Source organism: Psammomys obesus, unplaced genomic scaffold, assembly GCF_907164565.1.
Source record: "Psammomys obesus unplaced genomic scaffold, mPsaObe1.curated_primary_1811, whole genome shotgun sequence".
In the NCBI taxonomy this organism is placed as follows: domain Eukaryota; kingdom Metazoa; phylum Chordata; class Mammalia; order Rodentia; family Muridae; genus Psammomys; species Psammomys obesus.
In genome coordinates, this window is record NW_026585689.1 from 9,371,931 (window position 1) to 9,390,798 (window position 18,868).

Consider the following 18,868-nt stretch of genomic DNA (forward strand, 5'->3'; position numbering starts at 1 on the left):
TAAATAAATAAATAAATAAATAAATAAATAAATAAATAAATAAATAAGATTAAAAAAGAAGATCCATATGAAGTTGATAATTTTTCTCTCAAAGTCTATGAAGAATTGTGTTGGTATTTTCATGGGAATTGCATTGAATCTGTAGATTGCTTTTGGCAGAATAGCCATTTTCACTATGTTAATCCTACAGATCCATGAGCACGGGAGCTCTTTCCATCTTCTGTTATCTTCTTCAATTTCTTTCTTCAGAGACTTGAAGTGTTTCTCATAAAGGTCTTTCACTTGCTTGGTTTGAGTCACTCCAAGGTACTTTATGTTATTAGTGGCTATTGCGAAGGGTGTAGTTTCCCTGACTTCTTTTTCAGCCCTTTTGTCTTTGGTATACAGGAGGGCTTCTGATTTTTTTGAGTTAATTTTGTATCCAGCCACTTTGCTGCAGGTGTTTATCAGCTGAAGGAGTTCTCTGGTTGAATTTTTGGGGTCGCTCATGTATACTATCATATTATCTGCGAATAGTGAAATTTTGACCTCTTCTGTTCCAATTTGTATTCCCTTGATCTCCTTTAGTTGTCTTATTCCTCTAGCTAGGACTTCAAGTACTATGTTGAAGAGATATGGAGAGAGGGGGCAGCCTTGTCTTGTCCCTGATTTCACTGGGATTGGTTTGAGTTTCTCTCCATTGAGTTTGATGTTGGCTATAGGCTTGCTGTATATTGCCTTTACTATGTTTAGGTACGTTCCTTGAATCCCTGATCTTTCCAAGACTTTAAACATGAATGGGTGTTGATTTTGTCAAATGCTTTCTCGTCACCTAGAAAGGAGGAAATCATGAAATTTGCAGGCAAATGGTGGGACCTAGAAACGATCATCCTGAGTGAGGTATCCCAAAAGCAGAAAGACACACATGGTATATACTCACTTATATAGACCTAGATAGGATAAATATACTGAAATCTATACACCTAAAGAAGACAAACAAGAAAGAGGACCCAGGGTACGATGATCAATCCTCACTTAGAAAGACAAATGGGATGGACATTGGATGTAGGAGCAAACAAGTAACAGGACAGGAGCCTACCACAGAGGGCCTCTGAAAGATTCTACTTAGCAGTGTATCAAAACAGATATTTTTTTCACTATTTCAGAAACTTTTATTTTAGTTCTATAAGGTAAACATTAATTCTTTTCTTCATTTGACAAATATTGACTGACCGCCAGGTATGTGCTAATCCTGCGTTGAAAAATATAGGTGAGTACCTGAAGGAACAGCACTAGCCTAATTTCTTTTCAACTTTTGTTAATTACACTTTATTCATTTTGTATTCCCCCATAAGCCCCTCCCTCCTCCCCTCCCGGTCCCACCCTCACCCCCCTTTCTGCATGCATGCCCCTCCCCAAGTCCACTGATAGGGGAGGACCTCCTCTCCTTCTTTCTGATCTTAGTCTATCAGTTCTCATCAGAAGTGGCTGCATTGTCAGGGTTCTAGGTTACCTCCACGGATAGTACTTGGTTGGAGTATGAGTCTCTGGGAAGTTCCCTGTGTTCAAATTTTCTTGTTCTGTTGCTCTCCTTGTGGAGTTCCTGTCCTCTCCAGCTCTTACTATTTTTCACTTCTTACATAAAATTCCATTCACTCTGCCCAACAGTTGGCCATCAGGCTCAGCATCTGCTTTGACAGGCTGCACGGCAGAGGCTTTCAGAGGCCCTCTGTGGCAGGTTCCCAGGTGGTTTCCTGTTTTCTTTTTCTTCTGTTGTCCATCCTCTTTGCCTTTCAGGGTGGGGATTGAGCATTTTTAGTTAGGGTCCTCTCTTTTGCTTAGTTTGTTTAGATGTACAGATTTTAGTGGGTTTATTCTATGTTGTATGTTTATATGAGTGAGTATATACTGTGTGTGTCTTTTTGCTTCTGGGACAACTCACTCAGGATGATCCTTTCCAGGTCCCACCATTTACCTGCAAATTTCATGATTTCCTTATTTTTCATTGCTGAGTAATACTCCATTGTATAGATGTACCACAGTTTCTGCATCCATTCTTCAGTTGAGTGGTTGTTTCCAGCTTCTGACTATTACAAATAAAGCTGCTACAAACATGGTTGAGCAAATATCCTTGTTGTGTACTTGAGCCTCTTTTGGGTATATGCCTAAGAGTGGCATGGCTGGATCTTGAGGAAGTGCTATTCCTAGTTGTCTGAGAAAGCGTCAGATTGATTTCCAGAGTGGTTGTACAAGTTTACATTCCCACCAGCAGTGGAGAAGGGTTCCTCTCCAGCATGTGTTGTCACTTGAGTTTTTCATCTTGGCCATTTTGATGGGTGTAAGGTGAAATCTCAGGGTTGTTTTGATTTGCATTTCCCTAATGGCTAATGAGGTTGAGCATTTCTTTAAGTGCTTCTCTGCCATTCAATATTCCTCTACAGAAAATTCTCTCTTTAGCTCTGTTCCCCATTTTTTAAGTGGATTACTTGGTTTGCTGCTTTTCACAATTCTTTACAGACCTGGAAAGAAAAATTCTCAACTTCGTATGGAATAACAAGCAACCAAGAATTTCTAAAACAATCCTCTACAATAAAAGATCTTCTGGAGGTATCTCTATCCCTGATCTCAAGCTGTACTATAGAGCAACAGTTATAAAAACTGCATGGTACTGGCATAGAAACAGAATGGTGGATCAATGGAATCGAATAGAAGACTCAAAAGAGATATTAAGACTCATAACCAGACCTCCAGCAGAATGCAGGGAATAAAAAAAAGGGGGGGGGAGTTAATACAACCTCGAGAGGAGAGGACAGGAGTTCCACAAGGACTAAATATATCTGGGCACAGGGGTCTTTTATGAGACTGTTTCTCCAAACAAGGACCATGTATGGATGCAACCTGGAGCCTCTGCTCAGATGCAGACCTTGGTAGCTCAGTATCCAAGAGGGCACCCTAATAAGGGGAACAGGGACTGTTTGTGACATGAACTCAATGGTGAGCTCTTTGACCCCCCCACACACACACACATGGAGGAGCAGCCTTGCTAGGCCACAGAGGAGGACTTTGAAGCCAGTCCTGAAGATACCTGATAAACCAGTATCAGATGTAAGGGGATGAGGTTCTCCCTTATCAGTGGACTTGGAAAGGGGCAAGGAGGAGATGAGGGTGGGAGGGTGGGATTGGGAGAGAAAGAGGGAGTGGGATACAGCACGAATACAAAGTTAATAAACTGTAACTAATATTAAAAAAATAAAAATTAAAAGTAGAAGATCCAAAAAAAAAGAAATTCTCAGTGTCACAAAACATTATAAAGAATAAAATAAAGTATTAAATTATAAATATTTAATTTTTATTTTATTTTTAGTTTCCAGTTTGATTTTTATAATCTTCCATTGGTGTTTAATATAAGTAACATGAATTCTCCAGGATGGGTTGGAGAGTCAGGTAATGTACCAAGGTACCCCAGCTTCCACATTGTTTTCATTACATTCTTTTCTAACTCAATGAGGATTTGTTGACAACTCTAAAAACTCCAGTGAGCAGTCGGGTGATAGTGGTGGTTCATGCCTGTAATCCCAGCACTCAGGGGAAGCAGAGACAGGTGGATCTCTGTGAGTTTGAGGCCAGACTGGTTTACAAAGAGAGTCCAGGACAGCCAAGGCTACACAGAGAAACCCTGTCTCGAAAAACAAAAACAAACCACCAAAACAAAACAAAACAACAAAAAACTCCAATAAGCTTAAGGGAAAAAATTATATGTTTACTTACAGCTCTTTATCTCTTCTTTCATCAGAAATCTGAATATGTCTTAGCCTGAAATGTATTCTGGTGCTTTCCTTTAACACGTAGAGTTATCCACAAAGTACCCCTCTCACAGTCTTCAAATCTCCCTCCCTGCAATTAAAGACAAGCAATAAGAAAGAAGTTAAATAAACACCATGGCACTGCTGGTCTGCATGAAAACACTATGATTACCTTCTTCTAATCAGATGGGAGTAATTTTTTTACTCTCCACCTGACTAATTTCCTCCACTCTTCCCCCCCTCCCATCAAGCATCTAGCTGCTAAATGTTTACAGATTAATTTGCATGAAATGGTCCCATAGCAGCAATCATTCCCAGTATCAAACTCCTCTGTTCTTTGATAGACACATTTTTTTCTGACAATACAACTTGCTTTTTTAAATAAAAATTTTAAACTAAAAAATGAAACTTAAATTCCAGAATTCAGCTCACATAGACCATAGATTTTCAAAATCTACTTTAAAATGGGTTTTCAACACATAGAAAATGTCTTTAAGCTGCAGTATATCATAACATTTATGTAGAAAAAATTACTTGAAATTATAGTTATAGCCCACTGTCAAAGACCAGTCACTGGGGAACCAGCATTTTCTGCCACCGTACAGTTCTGATTCTGTGTCCCTGGGATGAAGTAAGGGACAACAGTAGGAGTGATAAGAACAGGAATGCTCAATGTTTCATGGCACAACAGGACCGGGCTGTCATACTGCTGGTTGCTTCTGTGATTTTATGGAAAACAGTGATGGTTCAAAGCATCAGCTTCCACTCTTGTTCAATGATTATTGCCACATAAACTTCATTTACCATTTGTTTTTAACCCAAAGTTATAGCTAATAAATGAGCTATGGAAGATGTACAAATACACAGTCTATGCCCTCGAAACACACACATACAATAGAGAAAACAATGAGATGCCTCAAAATGTCTCAGATTCCCAGGCTCCGCACCTCTCTAATATAACATGTGAATGTGAGTCACCAATTACTGTCTTTTACATGGATCTTTTAAAAAAAATGTGGTTTCCCCAAAAGCCAGAGACCACAGTTGCAAAAATGCTAATGTAGAATATTTCAAAAATAAATCTAGTGATATAAAAATTTTACCTTCTAAATTGCAAATACATATGGTTTGGACTATGTGTGGAGAGGACCTAGACCCCCTATTCAAAGAAAGCTCATTGGCTGCTCAGTTTCCAAATGGATTCCCTAGTAAGGGGTACAGGGGCTGTCTCTGACATAAACTCAGTGGCAGGCTCTTTGATCACCTCCCCCGGGGGGTACAGCCTTACCAGGCCACACAGGAACATGATGCAGCCAGCCTTGATGAGACCTGAGAGGCTAGGGTCATATAGGAGAGGAGGTCCTCCCGTCTTGGGAAACATGGGAAAGGGCATGGGGGAGAAGAGGGAGGGTGGATGGGACTGGGAGGAGACAAGGGAGAGGCTGCAGTGGGGATACAAAGTGAACAAATTGTAATAAATAAATATATAAATAAAATTAAAAAGAAAAAAGAATTATAACATTAAAGAGTGACAAAAAAAAAGTTCAAATACTTAGTTTTCCTGACACATTAGGGTTAGAAGATCTCTTCTGAAAACATGTACTGCCAGGACCCCAGAGGCCTAAGCCTTTATGACTTTACTAACCTAAAAGAGCAGACTTTGCCTAAAGAAGCTTAATGATTCAACAGTGTTATCACAGTGGCACAGATTGCTCTGGGCAATGTAGCAAAGTGGCCCTGAACATGGTATTATTCAACATCACTATGCCTGCTTTTCTGGGAATTTGCAGCAAGCTTGAGACTTTGCCACATCTAGACACTCCACAGCCCGGTCAAGCTGATACATAAAAATAATCTTCACACTATTATTTTAACATATGCATGAAATATTCACCACTAGAAACATCTGCATTCCTAGAAACCTATTTTCTAAACTTCATATTTAATGACACTAAACCTGACTTGACAGAGAGGCCAGCAGAGGATTTGCGTGAATACTTTGCCTATTTGTAATATATGGTAACACATTCCTGGGGAAAATATTGTCTAGCAAAAATCCACAGTGCTACCATCTTTCAGATTAATTGTTCTGACCTTGGTCTACAGGCATAAACAGAAATGCATTTCAGATAATGTTAGTTCCTCTCATAATTACATTCTGTGCACATTCAGGTGGAGGGGCGTTAAGAAGCATCTGTGTTTGCCAGCGGGAGCAAGAAACCTTGAACCAGAAACAAATGCATAAATCTAATGCTAGGTAGGAATCTGGCTATTAGGTGATCGCTGACCATGGGTAGAGACATGGAGGGCTGCAAATCTTTATCTCCACCAACACTACAGCACCCAGAAGATAACACTGATGATAAATTAACATAATCCTGTCCCTATAAAATGAATCTTCTGAAGTGGCTTGGAAACCTTTGTATGATTACCCTATTAGATATTGGATATGAAAAATATCTTTTAATATAGTCTCAAATTTGCTGTAGGCTTTCCTGCATTAAAAAAAGAAGTACTGTCAAGTGATTGTGCACTGGGAGAACTTTGAATCGCGGGCATTGGTAAAAAAATATTGTTTGTCTCAATGTTTTGTTTGTGCATATTTTTAACCTTCCTGGTCTTTTGATTGTATTTTGTGGTTTCCAGTTTTATGGTTTCATATTGTTTGTCTATGTGTGCATGTGTGTGACTCTGTGTCTGTATGTGTTTCTTGCATTTTTTCTTTCATTCCTTTCTGTACAGGTTTCTTGTGCTTTTTATTTCCCTCTTCCCCCCCCCCCGCCTGTTTTGTTGTTGTTGTTTTGCTGGTTTGTTTGCTTTTATATTATTTTATCTTATTTTATGTATTTTATTATCACCACCACTATTTAAATGTCTGTTTTCAAATAAGATAAAGAATGGATGTGAATTTGGGTGGGTGGAGAGGTGGGGAGGATCTGGGAAGAGCTGGGAAGGGGAATCACCAGAATATATTCTATGAAAAAGATCTATTTTAAAAATACCGTATTCTGGAGACAGCAAAAATAACAACAATGGTAATGATTACTGATAATAACTTAAAATAAAGCAAATGATAGAAATGTGTATATGCTTTCAAACTGTAGATACACACATATTTAAAATATCATATAAACTGTGATGGTGATGAACACCTTTTCACTTAAAAACATACATAAATGGCTGTGGGATGACTGGAAAAGTAATCTCTCCTGTAATAGAAAAAGAGTTTGCAAGGTTTCACACCACTCAGTCCTTCCATCTACAACAAAGATTTGGCTTGGTTTTGTGTTGGCCTTTGTTTCTGTTTTTCCCAGTAGAAAGAGAAAAAGACAGAAAGAGACAGAGACTGGTAGGTTCACAGCACATACAAAGAGAAATAGAGAGATAAACATAGAGGGGCAGTAAAAGGAAAGATGCTTGGGTCTAAGACATGGAGCAGAAAAACAAAGTGCATGCTAAGAGTTTCCTTTTCCTCTGCAGAGGTCTACTTAGGAACAAAAGGCAAATCAAAACTGTCCCTCTGAAACTAGGTAGCTTTAAATGTTTTCTTTTACCCCAAAATCTTAAGCGACTGCAGCATCCAAAAAGACATTTCATTGAATGGGATGAAAATCAAAAGGAAGAATCAAATGAAATTGTGTGTGGACATAAAATTAAATGGGTGAAAACAGTAAAATGCATTTCATGGGTGAGAATAAAAGCCAATATTTAGTTAAGCAATTACTTGTAGTATTTGTTTCAGTAAATAAATGTGCCATGGTGGTACTTAGAAGGTATTCTTTAAAGTTTACTACACATTGAACGCTGAATTCTTTCATCCATCACTATAAGAAAACACATAAATTTCCTGCTGCTAATTTACTAAGTTGTTTACTGATGGATATAACTATAATATTTAATTTTAATTTTTCAATTATACTGAGTACTCTATACATCTACATATATTTGTCAACCTTTCATCAATCATTCATTTCTAAAAAGAGGATTTCTAAGGGAAGGTTAATTTCTCTTGAACAATAGACTAGTTTAAGTCACTAACAAATTAAACATAGTTGAAACCAACTTTTTTTAATAAAAAGAATTTATTGAATTATCTTGTATAAGTATGAAGTTAAATAGTATTCAGACACAGATAAAGCAAGGCTTCAAAGTTCTTTTTCTTTGTGTATTTTGGCTCTATTTCTTTTGTTGATTGGTTGGTTTGTTGGCAGATTTCTCCTTTTGCGCTTTCATTTCATGATTACTACCAATATTCATCACCTAAGGCAAAATGTGGGTTACTAATCTCATCGACAGAAAAATATTTTTCAGTAAAGAGCATGGATGTATAAAAAAAAGGTGGGAAATTAGGGTTCCTGCCAGAGGCCACGAATTTGGTTCCCATCACCCACACAGAGTGGTGTACAACTTGATGCAACCCCAGCTCCAGGAGATCCAGTGTCCTCTTCTGAACTCCGAGGGAATCTGCACATACTTCTGGCCTCTAGGGACACATGCACATGTATAGCAAAGGGACACAAACACACTCACATATACATTATAAATAGAATAAAATATATTTTTAAAAATTAAGATGGATCATTCCCATTTTTGTGTTTTCCATATAGTTAAAATTTTTAACTACTCAAAATTAAAGCAATCTGTCCTTTTATATTTTTCCTCTTTCCCCAAATTACCTCCTAAGTCAGTTCTAACATGTGGTTTCTCTTCTTTTTTTTTTTTTTTGAATATGAATAAATTTTATTTTTTTAAATTTTTTTTAATTTTATTTTTTTTCTTATCAGTTACATTTTATTAACTCTGTATCCCTGCCGTGTCCCGATCCCTCATTCCCCCCCAGTCCCTCCCTCCCTCCCTCATCTCCACCGTGCCCCTTGCCAAGTCCACTGATAGGGGGAACCTCCTCCCCATTCATCTGATCCTGTTTTATCAGGTATCTTCAGGACTGGCTGCAAAGCTCTCCTCTGTGGCCTAACAGGACTGCTCCTCCCTTGGGGGGTGGGGAGGCCAAAGAGCCAGTCATTGAGTTTCTGTTAGAAATAGTCCTTGTTCCCCTCACTATGGGAAACCAATTGGTTACTGAGTTACCACAGGCTACATCTGAGCAGAGGTTCTAGGTTACATTCATACATGTGGTATCTCTTCTTACTGCTGTTTTCACATTGGATTTATTATCTTGACTTAGAGAAAGCTAAATAATGGCTTGTCCCAGTGAATAATTTCACTACTTATACTAAAAGTATACTACATAGACTAAAAGTTGCTTTCATTTAACAATCATACATTTAAACATTTTTTTAACTGACCCTGTTAAAGACAAACATTCATACAGAGAGTTAGGAACAGTGATGTAATTAGAGTAGACTGAATCATGGAGGCTATAGCTGGGAACTAAACACTGATGAACACATTGATAGATAGATAGATAGATAGATAGATAGATAGATAGATAGATAGATAGATAGATAGATAAAGCAAGCCTGTTTCCCAGTGAGAAGAGGGTTCTGGCAAAGTGAGAGATCATAGATTACAGCTGATAAAGTACTGATCAAGTACTTCCACAAGACATACTGCAATTGTCTCTCACTGGAGTCCAGAAACAATAGATTTCATACAGTTGGATATCTACCGCTTGAAAATAATGCATCTAGCTATTATTTAATTCAGAATTTGATACTGGACATTTAAAGAGTTACAAAAGAAGAAGAAAATATTTCTTTTAATGACTTTATGACCTATGAAGCCTCCACTCAGAATATGTAAATATGTTTTCACTGAAAATGTTTTAAAATTATTTTTAAAACTGCTTTGGTAAATAATTTTTATCAAACTTCACAAACCAACTCAAAGATGTTACACAAATGTAGAATACACTCCATTATAGCTATTTACTTATTTTCTTTATTTATAGACTGAATTAGTTCCATCACTAGGAGTTCCAGTTGGCAAATTAGCATACTAGGACACTGAATGGTACTCAGGTGATCTGAAAGAATTTAAATGCCTTTCAATTTGTCTGAAACACAATTTGCCCAAAGGTAACCTAATTAAGTAAGCTTTAAAACACTCCAAAGAGAAGGCTCGCATTACCACTAACCAGAAAGCTATGATACAATATTTCCATTAAACAGCATCTATTGCTCTGTTGTTCTACATATACTCTCAAGTAGTGGAAAATCTGTGCAAGAATATCTAAGACAAAAGCATATAGCATAAGAATTCAAGCATCATGGCCAAACATATATGTCCCTACCTTCTTTCATTAGCCTTTGGACTACAGATTTTTCTTAAGTGACTATAGGTCAATAAATCAATAAGTTTCTGGAGTTCATTACATATATGAGTTACTACTACATGTTTTGTTTTTTTCTTTCCAGACTTGGAAGAGAAGAAGGTCATGCCAGAAATAAAAGTATCACGAGGAGAAGTGTTTAGACTGTAAGCTGTTCTGCATCAGTAGAGAAATATTGAGGCAAAAATATTACCCAGGGAGGAGGCCTGTTGAGCCATCCAGAACAACTCTTACCAAAATATAATTACAGGGGCTGTAACTATATTTGCTTTAATGGCTAGTACTACACCTATAATTATAAGCACTCCATTTACCCGATGCACCTCTGCACAAATAAAGCAATAAAAAGCTTTAAAATACTGGACAGCAGAGGGTGTTCCTCATTGGTTCTCGATGAGTTCCAGCCATGACAGCTATCTCAGTGATGGAGAGGCCATTAGCCTCATGCCAGTCCACAACCAATACATACCTGAAGTGCCCCTATGTTCTCCAGACATACCCCATTAATCTTAGGATTTTTTTCCCCAGTTGAGTTGTTTTTACTGCTTTTCAACTGAAAGGACCAAACAAAGCCAAAAACAACTACTCAAAATTTCTTTAAACATAAAACCATTCTTTTAGGGATTTTATGTTCAAAGAAAAATTTAGGAATATAAATTTCAGCCCAAATGGGAAGTCATCGTCAAAATATGTTATAATATGCATATTCAAAGTTGCAAACCTAGGGTCTAAAATAAATTGCTAATAGAAAAGTGGGGAAATGTGAACACAAAAATATATGAGCCTCCACCAAAACGGCAAATTTTAGAGTTCAGAATTTTTCATAACAGGCAGCATTTGTTCGTACTATGCCTGTGTTATCCCTGTCCCTAGCAGATGTTGAGCTAATTCCTGAGTTTAGATACTTAAGCAATGTGCAGGGAAAAGAATAAACATTCAGATATTCTAAAGGGTCAAATCAAAACTGTGGGTGTGGCAGGTATCCATTTACTAAGATTTTTTTCCAAGTGAGTTGTCCCAGAAGCAAAAAGACACGCATGGTATATACTCACTCATATAAACGTACAACATAGAATAAACCCACTAAAATCTGTACATCTAAACAAACTAAGCAAAAGAGAGGACTCTAACTAAAATGTTCAATCCCCATCCTGAAAGGCAAAGAGGATCGACATCAGAAGAAAAAGAAAATAGGAAACAACCTCAGAACCTGCTACAGAGGGCCTCTGAAAGCCAGAAGAAAACAGGAAACAACCTTGGAACCTGCCACAGAGGGCCTTTGAAAGCCTCTGCAGTATAGACTGTCAAAGCAGATGCTGAGCCTGATGGCCAACTGATGGGCAGAGTGAATGGAATTTTATGTAAGAAGTGGGAAATAGTAAGGGCTGGAGAGGACAGGAACTCCACAAGCAGAGCAACAGAACAAGATAATTTGAACACAGGGAACTTCCCAGAGACTCATACTCCAACCAAGGACTATTCATGGAGATAACCTAGAACCATGCACAGATGTAGCCCATGGCAGTTCAGTGTCCAAGTGGGTTACATAGTAATGGGAAGGGGGACTGCCTCTGACATAATCTGATTGGCCTGCTCGTTGATCACCTCCTCCTGAGGGGGGAGCAGCCTTACCAGGCCACAGTAGAGGACAATGCAGCCACTTTTGATGAGAACTGATAGACTAAGATCAGAAAGGAGAGGAGAACCTCCCCTATCAGTGGACTTGGGGAGTGGCATGCATGCAGAAAGGGGAGGGAGGGTGGAATTGGGAGGGGAGGAGGGAGGGGCTTATGGGGGGATACAAAATGAATAAAGTGTAATTAATAAAAAATTAAAAATAATTCATTTCCAAAAACAAGAGAACATTTGCTTTCAGAAAGTTTTTAGTTTAGGAAAAGTATACAGACGGTGGTGAGTGGGATCTTGTTCAGCTTGGCCGCTTCATTCCTGGGGAGCATTCTACCCACTTTGCAAGGTTCCCGTTCAGACCTGCTCATGTCCCAGCTACAGCTACCTATCATTGTCAAGCTGGGAGTCTGGGGTAAGTGCAGGGAGCTGACTGAAGTTCTTAAATGCTGAAAGCCACAAACCATGTTTGTGATAATTTGTGCTAACCCTCCCTGCCACTGTTAATTCCTTTCACAGCACCACAAAGGAGGAAGCAACTATACCATGTGACTATTCAGAATGACAAAACTGAATTCATAGACAAATTGCCAAAGTGCACACCATTGAAACAAATATTACACAATGACGATATTCTCATTTATTTGGTAAATAGTACTTATTCACTCACCAGTGATCAGAGGGCCTAAAAACAACCATATCGAGTAGACTGGTGATATTTACACATTTAATTTGGCTGACCCAATTTTGTACACTTTGAAAAAAAACTGGAACAAAAGAAAATCAACTAGAATGTAGTAGTGAGTGTTGCTGCCATGTTAAGCCAGTGTGTTAACTCAGAAGTAGAATAGTGTGATTATGATGAGAGGAGGAACTCACCATTCCATCGGTAGATGTTATTCTGAGCCTTATCCTAATGCCATGTTCAATGTTGTTAGGTTAATTTGTTTGTTTGTTTGTTTGTTTGTTTGTTTTTATCATCTGACCTCTAAAAAGAAGCCAAATGCTCTATATGTGGCCCCTCAAAAAAAGAGAAGGGAAGTAGAGAGCTAGGGAAACAGCTCAGCTCTAAAGTGTTTCCAGCATAAGCGTAAAGACTTAGGTCCCATGCCTAACACCCATGGACAAAAAGGCAGGACTCATCATCAGCGCACACCTGTAATGCAGCATGAGAGGGTCTCTCAGGCTTTTGACCAGCCAGTATATCCAAATAGAAAGCTCCAGATTCTAAGGTGTAGAGTGACAGAAAAGAGCCAATGACAACCTTTGACTGACCTCCATGAGTATACACACACATGCACTTGTACCAAGACACACAGGATCAAGCACATACAAGAATCTGCACGTATGTGTGAGCACACACACGGAGATGATGGAGGACTGGAGGAAAGGAGGGAGGGAGAGAATCTATAACACACATTCTGATTTCTTGGGTGCTTCACTAAACAGGTTGTTTTAAGAGCTACTTGCACAATGCCTACCTTATACATTTATTTTATGTTCTATCCTTGAGAAAAGTACACTTATGCTGCATATGTAAGTTGCTTAGGGCACTAATAAGTATCATAAACAATAGACTATTTTGTTTCAGGAAGGAAATCAAGATATGAATAAAGCATGCTAATAAGCTAAACCCAAAGATGAATGATTCCGAACAAAACAGGAAGGCATTACATTCATTTGTATCTTTTTTATCCCTTTTTAAAATTAATTTATTTTTATTAGTTTCAGTTTATTCAGTTTGTATCCTAGCTGTAGCCCCTCCCTCATTCTCTCTCAGTCTCACCCTCATCTTCTCCCATGCACCTCCCCTAGTCCACTGATAGGGAGGTCCTCCTCCCCTTCCATCTGACCCTAGCCTATCAGGTCTCATCAGGACTGTCTGCATTGTCTTCCTCTGTGGCCTGGTAAGGATGCTCCCATCTCACAGAGAGGTGATCAAAGAGCCAGCCATTGAGTTCATGTCAGAGACAGACCCTGTTCCCATTACTAGGGAAACCCCTTGGAGACTGAGCTTGAGCTGCCATGGGCTAAATATGTACAGGGGTTCTAGGTTATCTCCATGCATGGTCCTTGGTTGGAATATCAGTTTCACAAAAGACCCTTGTGGTCAGTTACTTTGGTTCTGTTGCTCTCTTTGTGGAGCTCCTGTCCCCTCCAGGTCTTTCTATCTCCCCCTTCTCATGCTTCTTCACACACATGCAAACACTTCTATAGTCAAGTAGATTCAACCTCCAGTGGCCATGCTCTTTAAGACTCCCAAGTCCTAAAGAAAATTCATGAAAACCTTGAAATCTGCTGATTAGGTTAGTGTACACTTCTGTAGATTAAGTAGTCTCAGGCTCTAGATCATCTGTCACCTTTTCAAATATTATGTGGTATTTCGGCACACTTTTGTCCAAATTAACACTCAGGTAGATATTAGGAAGAATTTAAAATGTTCTGCCTTTCTCATGGTAAAGAGATTTTATGGTTTTGACTCTATTTTCATATTTTCCTCTTATTCAAAACATATTTCTGATATTTTCTTATCTGTATTATGTATGTATTCAATAAGCATAATATAAATGCCTTTAGGACACATTTGACTGTATGTAAACGAAGCCACTTGATTAATTTCTATTGAAGATCCCACCTGACTTTATAAGTATATGAACACATGGGCATAGACATTGAAAGGAGATTTAGTAGCCTGGAGCCCATTCTCCACAAGAGCCTTCTGCTACTTAGCAATAGGAGAGCATGTGCTGGGATTTGGAGAGCTGATAGTAGCTGAGTGTTAATTCTCTAACCCCAAATCTATAAACTCTACTCTGCCAATTTCTGATAATTATTCTTAGAAAAGATAATGATAGTGTTTCCTTTCCTACACATTCCCAAAGTGGGTCTTGGTACCCTTTAAGCAAATGTTGAGGAGCACATGAAATTTCTAACATTATACACATAAGATTTACATTTGAGAACCAGTGTCATTTTCCAGCTCTAAGGATGTCTCTGCCTCAGTTTCTTGAGTTATAAAATGGAAATAATTGCAGCTCTGCCTACCATTCACTATAGATGCAAGATTTTGTAAATGTGTAGGTCCACATGTGACAATATACCTCTACTCTTTTCTGGAGAAACTACTAAAATTTCTGATTCTACTAAAAAGTCCCCAATAGATATTTTTTTCTAGAACCCTGTCCCATTTTAGATTTGTCATCAGGTCACTCTTCTACGCTGAGCTAGGGTTCCTCAACAGAGGAAGGTCATTAACTCAAGGAGAATTCTGTAGTTTGGCTTCCCTTTGATGTATCGTCCATAAATACACCATGGAGGATAGTCTTAGCAAGGTGATGGCCCCTAAGGATATGGCTTCTGCTCTACACCTCACTTCTTTCAAGTGACTTGTATCAAGTTTAGACCATTTGCTTTGTTCTGGGGGAAAGATTGGTTAAGAAAAATATGTAGTTAATCTTCTTACTTTTAGAATGTCCCTCCCTACACATAAATGCCTCTAGAGAAAATATTCTCTTATCTACCTTAAGGCAAATTCCTAAGGAATAATATCTTCTACAGTAGAAAAATTCTCACATATTGTCTAGTATGTCCACATTTTTCCAGTTTCATTGTGTTCTACAGTCCCACATAGATGTTGGGGGCTAATTTTTAAAACATGTTAAAACATGATATAAAAGCTATCAGAAATGTGAAGATAAAATATGCTACTTTTGAAAATGTGATTTTGGGTTATTGATAGTTAACAGTTAATATGATTCCTTACAAAAAGATTGAAAAGGGTGATAGATAAAGAAGATAGGAAAATACTTTTTGTTGTTTTCTGAGACAAGATCTCACTCTAGGCCGGTCTGTCCTAGAAGCTTCACTGATAATCCTGCCTCCAGCTGCTAAATGTTGAGATTACAAGTGTTTGACACTATTCGAAGCACAGGATGGGTTAATTCTTCAACTCTAAAATTTCTTACATATCAGAAACCCGGTTTCTCACTAAGCATTATAATACTAATTTCTACTTATTAGAAAACAGCATTTTTGCCTGTATGACATTGCCTCTTGGACCCCATACATGACTTTAATTAAGATCTAACTTATTCATGACTATAATTCAGATCTAACAACCAGTCTAGTCAGATCGGCAGATCGGGTAATTAGTCCCAGAGGGTATTGTAAGAGAGCTCATTTTTCTTTTCATCTTTCTATTTTGGCAAACAAGTTGAGGTGCTTGTTCATGTGGAGAATTCTATAATTCAGAGAACTCAAAAATGTGGGAGTGGATAAAATAAATTCTTTTAAAGAGTTTATTACGAAGGATTCATATGCTGACTGCTTTGCTCAGTGTGCCTTTACCATGGTCCAGAATAGAGAAAGTTGGGATAATTAACCCACCATCAAGCTCATAAACTTTTAACAGCCCCTCTTACTGAGTTTATTAGAAAGTTTAAAAGCAAGAATTTAACCCTTACAATCCAGTTACCCACTTGCAACTTCAAAGGTCTTAAAATGACTCATATTACTGATTTCTATTTTTTTTTTTTTTGGAAATATGATTAAGAACTCACTTCTTAACTGTGAAGAGCTATAGCTCAGCATTCTGGTGGGGGTGGCAGGGTAGGGAAAGACTCAGTTTTCTTTAAGGGGCCAGCCCCTGGGAGATTGACCATGCTTCAGGAAGTATACAGGCAATACAATTTGGACGTTTTTGTTTTTATTGTTTTTGTTTTGTTTTGTTTTGTTTGTTTGTTTGCTTGCTTGGTTGATTGGTTGGTTAGTTGATTGTTTGGTTGGGGGTCATGCAAGGATAGGAGGGTGGACCTGGGAGAAATGGGAAGTGAGTGTGATCAGGTGCATTGTATGAAATTCCCAAATAATTAATTATAATATTATGTTGTGAAAAAAAGGACTCAATTTTCCAGTGGCCTTGAAGAATCAAACTTTTTATATGCATCAGAATTGGATAAAACAAAACAGTTTTGCCATGTAAATCACTGTTACTACAACTTTTCTTCTTGCACTATCATTGTCTTATCGTGTGGAACATCTAAGCTTGTGCTTTTTCTATGTTTGCAACCACTCTCAACCTTATAGAAGCATCTTTCTCTCTTAACTTTTTCTGTCATTCGTGTTTACTCTTACTGTGTAACACATTGTCACAATAATTATAAATAATATAACCAAAGAATTTGGAAGCCTAAAATCTTTTAGATTGTGTCTTATTAGGGTCTGGCCAGGTTTGGTAAATCATTACCTTGTAGGTTGATGCAGGAGGATCACAGTTTCAAGGCAATCCTTGGCTACATAGTAAGTTTAAGGCTAGTCTGTGTTGATAATTTTCTTCCTGGATAGGCTATCTGCACACTGTTTCCTCTCAAGTTCACAATGACAAACTAAAGTACATTTCCACCAATTCACTCTGGAGAACCAGAGCAATGGGTAAAGGGTTCCAGGCAGGAATGTAGATGACCTTGAAGTAGCCACACTGAAAGTTCAGTGTGAATGATGACTCTCTATGGCTGCACAGATGAAGTCCTTCCCCTAGACTTTTCCTGCATATACACTATGGCTCATCACCAAGGCCACATGCAATTAGAGAATTAAATATAACATGTTAGGAGTGGCTGAATAATGTCGTCAGGATGCTATGGCCCTGCCCACCCCTCCTTTCATAAAGAAATATCAACAATAATCCCAGCAGTGATGATCTTTTCGTACAGACACTGCTGAGCTCATGAAGAAGGTGCATCCTGGCTTGGTGGGTAGGTCTGTACAACACTGAACTACATGAAAATCAATCTTAACAAAATATAAACACCAAACAAACAAACAAACAAATATCTGCATCCTAACATATAGCACAAGCCATTCATTCAGTTTAGTTTAAAGATCAAGAAATTTAACTGGGTATAATTTCAAAGTTCATAAGGACACATGATGTGTGTTCTATATAAAGTATTCAAAAATTAGGCAGTATTTTCAATCATTTTTAAGGAAAAGATATGAGTATGGCTATGTGCCAAATTAATTAAGTGTATGGCCTTTCAGGAGATGGTTAATATTGCCGGCCACTACAAAAGTTCATAGGACAAGTACCTTCTCATCCAAAAGATATAATCGAGCTAGAACACGAGACTGTAAATCAAGAAACCACAATTACCATCCTAATAATATCTTGATCCCATTTACTTCCTGCCATACTGTAATATGACATTAATCAGACATGTTGTTAAGAGTGATAGATTTTTGAGTCTTAAAAGCTCACATTCAGATTTAGCCCCATTAGCTTCTTAACTGCACAACCTTGGAAATATTTACGCTTTGAGTTTTCTGCTCTTCAAATTGAAGCAGAAATAGTGATTTGAACATTATAAGATGATAGCAAGAAATAAATGAGATCATATTTGCTGACTTGGGAAATGGTCATTTGAAAAGTTTTCTTCATACTTGCTCCTTTTCCCCCTCTCCAGTGAGTAATATTCAGACATTTCTCCTCAAAGTTACTAGCTACAAACTTGGCTCAAAGAGTTTATTTCTGAAAGGAGAAGACAGGTCCTTCTCCTTTCAGGTCCATCTTCTTCCAGAAGAAGATGAAGAATGACAGGTCCTCATTCTTCATCTCACTGCACTTTTTTTCCCCACACCCAACTAGAACACTCCCCCCAACACCCTTAATGACACTGAAAATTTATGTCAACAATTACCTAAATCAGGGCTGTATCTCGGTGTACCTCAATTGGTGGGGTGCTTGCCTGAGGCACACAAAGTACAGAACTGGATCCCCAGCCCTGTATAGAAAATTTGAGGCCAGTATGGGCTATATGAGATTCTATATCAAAGAGAGCCAGGACTACTTAAATGGTATTAAAATGTTATAGCAGACAAAGGCAAATATATACATGGACTAGATTTAGAACCATATTTAAAAGCTTAGCAGAAATGAGCAGGAATATTAAGGAAATAGGAAGGGACTCTGTCTTGGCTACTGTCCTGTTGCTGTGAAGAAACACCATGACCAAGGCAACTTGTAGTGTTTAATTGGGGGCTTGCTTATAGTTCTTGTAGGTTAGTCTGTGATCATTGTGGTAGGAAGAAAGGCAGCAGGCAGACAAGCTTGATGCTGTCACAGTAACTGAGAGCTCACATCTGAATTGCAAGTTATAGGCAGAGCAAGCAA